This window comes from Pezoporus occidentalis, unplaced genomic scaffold (assembly GCF_034315485.1).
Source record: "Pezoporus occidentalis ecotype Australia unplaced genomic scaffold, CSIRO_AGI_Poc_V1 ctg2385, whole genome shotgun sequence".
Classification (NCBI taxonomy): Eukaryota; Metazoa; Chordata; class Aves; order Psittaciformes; family Psittacidae; genus Pezoporus; species Pezoporus occidentalis.
The window spans coordinates 1-6,632 of NW_026914270.1; the positions used below are offsets into that span (position 1 = coordinate 1).

Consider the following 6,632-nt stretch of genomic DNA (forward strand, 5'->3'; position numbering starts at 1 on the left):
ACCCCCACCCCCACCCCTCCCCCCCATAGCTCACGTGGGGCAGGATGTGCAGGACCCCGTCCCCGCTCAGCGCCCCCGCCGCCCCCCCCAGCAGCAGCGGCCGCAGCCAGCGCCAGGCCCCGGCCGCCAGGGGGCAGCGCAGCAGCAACAGCGCCCCCAGCGGCAGCAGCGACAACAGCAGCGCGGCCGCGGAGCCCGCGGCGAACCCTGCGGACCCATAGGGACACATGGGGATACATAGGGACACATAGGGACACATAGGGACACATAGGGATACATAGGGGTACATAGGGACACATAGGGACACATAGGGACACATAGGGATACATAGGGATACATAGGGACACATAGGGATACATAGGGACTCATAGGGACTCATAGGGACACATAGGGACACATAGGGACACATAGGGACCCATAGGGACCCATAGGGATACATAGGGACTCATAGGGACACATAGGGAACCATAGGGACACATAGGGACACATAGGGACACATAGGGATACATAGGGACACATAGGGACACATAGGGACACATAGGGACACATAGGGACACACAGGGATACATAGGGAACCAGAAGGACACATAGGGACACATAGGGACACATAGGGACACATAGGGAACCATAGGGATACATAGGGACACATAGGGACACATAGGGATACATAGGGATACATAGGGACACATAGGGACACATAGGGAACCATAGGGACACATAGGGACACATAGGGACACATAGGGATACATAGGGACACATAGGGATACATAGGGACACATAGGGGTACATAGGGACACATAGGGACACATAGGGACACATTGGGACACATAGGGACACATGGGGACACATAGAGAGACAGAGGGACCCATAGGGACACAGAGAGATACATAGGGACCCATAGAGAGACATAGGGACCCATAGAGATACATAGGGACCCATAGGGACCCATAGGGATACATAGGGACACATAGGGACCCATAGGGATACATAGGGAACCATAGGGACACATAGGGACCCATAGGAACCCATAGGGACACATAGGGACACATAGAGAGACAGAGGGACCCATAGGGACCCATAGAGATACATAGGGACCCATAGGGACCCATAGAGAGACATAGGGACCCATAGGGATACATAGTGACCCATAGAGAGACATAGGGACCCATAGAGACCCAACAGTACCCAATGGCACCCAATGGACCCAACCCCACCCAACAGCATCCTATGGGACCCAACAGCACCAATGGCTCCCAATGGAACTCAATGGCACCCAATGGACCCAACCCCACCCAACAGCATCCAATGGAACTCAATGGCACCCAAACGCACCCAATGGCACTCAATGGCACCCAACCCCACCCAACAGCACCCAATGGAACTCAATGGCACCCAATCGCACCCAATGGCACCCAACCGCACCCAATGAACCCAACGCCACCCAACAGCACCCAATGGAACTCAATAGCACCCAACCGCACCCAATGGCACTCAATGGCACCCAACCCCACCCAACAGCACCCAATGGAGCTCAATGGCACCCAAAGGCATCCAATGTCACTCAGCGGCACCCAACCGCACCCAATGGACCCAACCCCACCCAACAGCACCCAATGGCACTCAATGGCACCTAACTGCACCCAATGGAACTCAATGGCACCCAACCGCACCCAACAGCACCCAATGGAGCTCAATGGCACCCAATCGCACCCAATGGCACTCAATGGCACCCAACTGCACCCAATGGAACTCAATGGCACCCAACCGCACCCAACAGCACCCAATGGAACTCAATGGCACCCAACCGCACCCAACCGCACCTAGTGGACCCAACCCCACCCAACAGCACCCAATGGAACTCAATGGCACCCAACTGCACCCAATGGCACCCAACCACACCCAACCGCACCCAATGGACCCAACCCCATCCAACAGCACCCAATGGCACTCAATGGCACCTAACTGCACCCAATGGAACTCAATGGCACCCAACCGCACCCAACAGCACCCAATGGAACTCAATGGCACCCAACCGCACCCAACCGCACCTAGTGGACCCAACCCCACCCAACAGCACCCAATGGAACTCAATGGCACCCAACCACACCCAACCGCACCCAATGGACCCAACCCCATCCAACAGCACCCAATGGCACTCAATGGCACCTAACTGCACCCAATGGAATTCAATGGCACTCAACCGCACCCAACAGCACCCAATGGAACTCAATGGCACCCAATCGCACCCAATGGCACTCAATGGCACCCAACCGCACCCAATGGACCCAACCCCACCCAACAGCACCCAATGGCACCTAACTGCACCCAATGGCACTCAACGGCACCCAACCGCACCCAATGGACCCAACCCCACCCAACAGCACCCAATGGCACCTAACTGCACCCAATGGCACTCAACGGCACCCAACTGCACCCAATGGAACTCAATGGCACCCAACGGCACTCAATGGCACCCATCCGCACCCAACAGCACCCAATGGAACCCTGAGGCTCCCCGGACGTCCCCCCCCCACCCGCACTCACTCTGTAGGGTGCTGAGCTGGTCCCGGGGCCCCACGGTGCCGTTGGCCATGGGGTTCGGGCTGAGGTCTCCATGGCGGGGATTGGGCTTGGGGGGGGTCCGGATCAGCTGGGGGGGGGGGGGGAGGAGGCACCCTGAGCCCCCCATGGGCACCCTCACCCCCCTTAAGGAGCCCAGACCCCCCTATAGGGCACCCAGACCCACTCCATTGACACCCTGACCCCCCCCGCCAAGACCAGTGACCCCCCCCATAGGCACCCCATTGCACCCCGAGGGCACCCTGATCCCCCCCCCAAGACCAGTGACCCCCCATAGGAGCCCCATTGCACCCCGAGGGCACCCTGACCCCCCCCTTAAGGAGCCCAGACCCCCCTATAGGGCACCCTGACCCCCCCCGCCAAGACCAGTGACCCCCCATAGGAGCCCCATTGCACCCCGAGGGCACCGGGACCCCTCTCCACAAGACCAGTGACCCCCCCATAGGCGCCCCATTGCACCCCGAGGACACCCTGACCCCCCCTTAAGGAGCCCAGACCCCCCTATAGGGCACCCTGACCCCCCCCCCAAGACCAGTGACCCCCCATAGGTGCCCCATTGCACCCCAAAGGCGCCCTGTCCCCCCCCCAAGACCAGTGACCCCCCCCATAGGTGCCCCATTGCACCCCAAAGGCACCCTGACCCCCCCTCAAGGAGCCCAGACCCCCCTATAGGGCACCCTGACCCCCCCCCAAGACCAGTGACCCCCCCCATAGGCGCCCCATTGCACCCCGAGGGCACCCTGATCCCCCCCCCCCAAGACCAGTGACCCCCCCCATAGGCGCCCCATTGCACACCGAGGGCACCCTGACCCCCCCTTAAGGAGCCCAGACCTCCCTATAGGGCACCCTGACCCCCCCCGCCAAGACCAGTGACCCCCCCCCATAGGCGCCCCATTGCACCCCGAGGACACCCTGACCCCCCCCAAGAGCAGTGACCCCCCCATAGGCGCCCCATTGCACCCCGAGGACACCCTGACCCCCCCTTAAGGAGCCCAGACCCCCCTATAGGGCACCCTGACCCCCCCTCCAAGACCAGTGACCCCCCATAGGTGCCCCATTGCACCCCGAGGGCACCCTGACCCCCCCCAAGACCAGTGACCCCCCCCATAGGTGCCCCATTGCACCCCGAGGGCACCGTGACCCCCCCCAAGACCAGTGACCCCCCCATAGGCGTCCCATTGCACCCCGAGGACACCCTGACCCCCCCTTAAGGAGCCCAGACCTCCCTATAGGGCACCCTGACCCCCCCCATAGGCGCCCCATTGCACCCCAAGGGCACCCTGACCCCCAGGACCCCCCCCAGCGCCCCTCACCGTGGCCCAGGGCAGCGCCTTGGGGTGTCCATCACCGCTCCCATTGGAGGTCCCATGGGGCCGGGGGGGGCCGGGGGGAGCCGTGGGGGGAGTTGTGGGGCGCAGGCAGCGACCGCGCAGCACCAGGGCCCCCAGAGCCGCCAGCACCCGGGCGGGACCCACACGTGGGGACACCGCGGCCCCCGCGGCCAACACGGCCCCGGCGTCCAGGCAGCCCTGGGGACAGCGGTGACGTCAGTCGGTGACGTCATCGACAGCAGGGACGTCATCGACAGCAGCGACGTCATTGACATCAGTGACGTCATCGATATCACTGACGTCATCGACATCAGTGACATCATTGACGTCATTGACACCGTTGAAACTATCAACACACTTGACATCAGCGATGTCATCAACATCAGTGACGTCATCGACATGACATCAGTGACATCAGTGACATCATCGATGTCAGTGACATCATTGACATTAGTGATGTCATCATCACCAGTGACACCATTGATGTCATTGACACTGTTGAAACTATCAACACACTTGACATCAGTGATGTCATCAACATCAGTGACGTCATCGACATGACATCATTGACATCAGTGACATCATCGATGTCAGTGACACCATTGACATCAGTGATGTCATCGTCATTAGTGACATCATTGACGTCACTGTCACTGTTGAAACTATCAACACACTTGACATCAGTGATGTCATCAACATCAGTGACGTCATCGACATCAGTGACATCATTGACGTCAGTGATGTCATCGATATCAGTGACATCATTGACATTAGTGATGTCATCGTCACCAGTGACATCGACGTCACTGACACCATTGAAACTATCAACACACTTGACATCAGTGACGTCATAGACATTGGTGACGTCATAGACATCAGTGACATCATCGACGTCATCGATATCACTGACATCATTGACATTAGTGATGTCATCGTCACCAGTGACATCATCGACGTCACTGACACTGTTGAAACTATCAACACACTTGACATCAGTGACGTCATAGACATCGGTGACGTCATCATCATCAGTGACACACCTGACACTATCAACACACTTGACATCAGTGACGTCATCAACATCAGTGACGTCATCGACATAAGTGACATCATTGACGTCAGTGATGTCATCGATATCAGTGACATCATTGCCATCAGTGATGTCATCGTCATTAGTGACCTCATCGACGTCACTGACACCGTTGAATCTATCAACACACTTGACATCAGTGACGTCATCGACATCAGTGATGTCATCGATATCAGTGACATCATTGACATTAGTGATGTCATCGTCACCAGTGACATCATTGATGTCACTGACACCATTGAAACTATCAACACACTTGACATCAGTGATGTCATCAACATCAGTGACGTCATCGACATGACATCATTGACATCAGTGACATCATCGACACCAATCAGTGACATCATTGACGTCAGTGACACACATCAATCCCACATCCCGCATCCCATATCCCATGTCCCACACATCCCATACCCCACGTCCCATGTCCCACATCCCATAACCCACATATCCCTTACCCCACATATCCCATATCCCACATCTCACATCCCATACCCCACACATTCCACACCCCCCATCCCACACATCCCACACATCCCCCACCCCATACCCCACATCCCGTGTCCCTCACATCCCATGTCGCACACATCCCACATCCCACACATCCCACATCCCACACACCCCACATCGCATATCCCACATCCCATATCCCACATCCCACATATCCCTTACCCATATCCCCATATCCCATATCCCATACCCTATACCCCATATCCCATGCCCCATATCCCATACCCCATATCCCATATATCCCATATCCCATGCCCCATATCCCATACCCCATATCCCATGCCCCATACCCCATATCCCATACCCCATATCCCATACCCCATATCCCATACCCCATATCCCATATTCCATACCCCATATCCGATACCCCATACCCCATATCCCATACCCCATATCCCATATTCCATACCCCACATCCCATACCCCATGCCCCATACCCCATATCCCATATCCATACCCCATACCCCATATCCCATACCCCATATCCCATACCCCATACTCCATACCCCATATCCCACACTCCATATCCCATACACCATATCCAATACCCTCCACCCCATATCCCACACTCTAAACCCCACACCCCATATCCCATACCCCATACACCCCATATCCCATACCCCATATCCCACACCCCATATCCCATACCCCATATCCCATACCCCATATCCCATGCCCCACATCCCACACCCCACATCCCACACCCCATATCCCATGCCCCACATCCCACACCCCATATCCCATACCCCATATCCCACACCCCATATCCCACACCCCATATCCCACGCCCCACATCCCACACCCCATATCCCATACCCCACATCCCACACCCCATATCCCATACCCCACATCCCACACCCCATATCCCATACCCCATATCCCCTGCCCCACATCCCACACCCCATATACCACATCCCGTTCCCCATATCCCACACCCCACATCCCACACCCCACATCCCACATCCCATTCCCCACATCCCACACCCCACATCCCACACCCCATATCCCACACCCCATATCCCACACCCCATATCCCACACCCCATACGCCATACCCCATATCCCCCCCCATCTCACCGTCTCTCCCCTCTCCCCTCTGTATCCCCCTTCGAGGGCCTCCAG

General features: G+C 57.3%; 1 long non-coding RNA gene across 1 annotated transcript; it reads right to left on the bottom strand.

The window, feature by feature from the left end:
- Positions 1–37: 37 nt before the first annotated feature.
- LOC134165362 (uncharacterized) lies at positions 38–3,952 on the bottom strand. Its single transcript, XR_009965498.1, has 3 exons — positions 3,894–3,952; positions 2,545–2,650; positions 38–207 (listed from the first exon to the last, which is right to left on the bottom strand). It is a non-coding gene; the product is annotated as an uncharacterized LOC134165362 (long non-coding RNA).
- Positions 3,953–6,632: the final 2,680 nt, after the last annotated feature.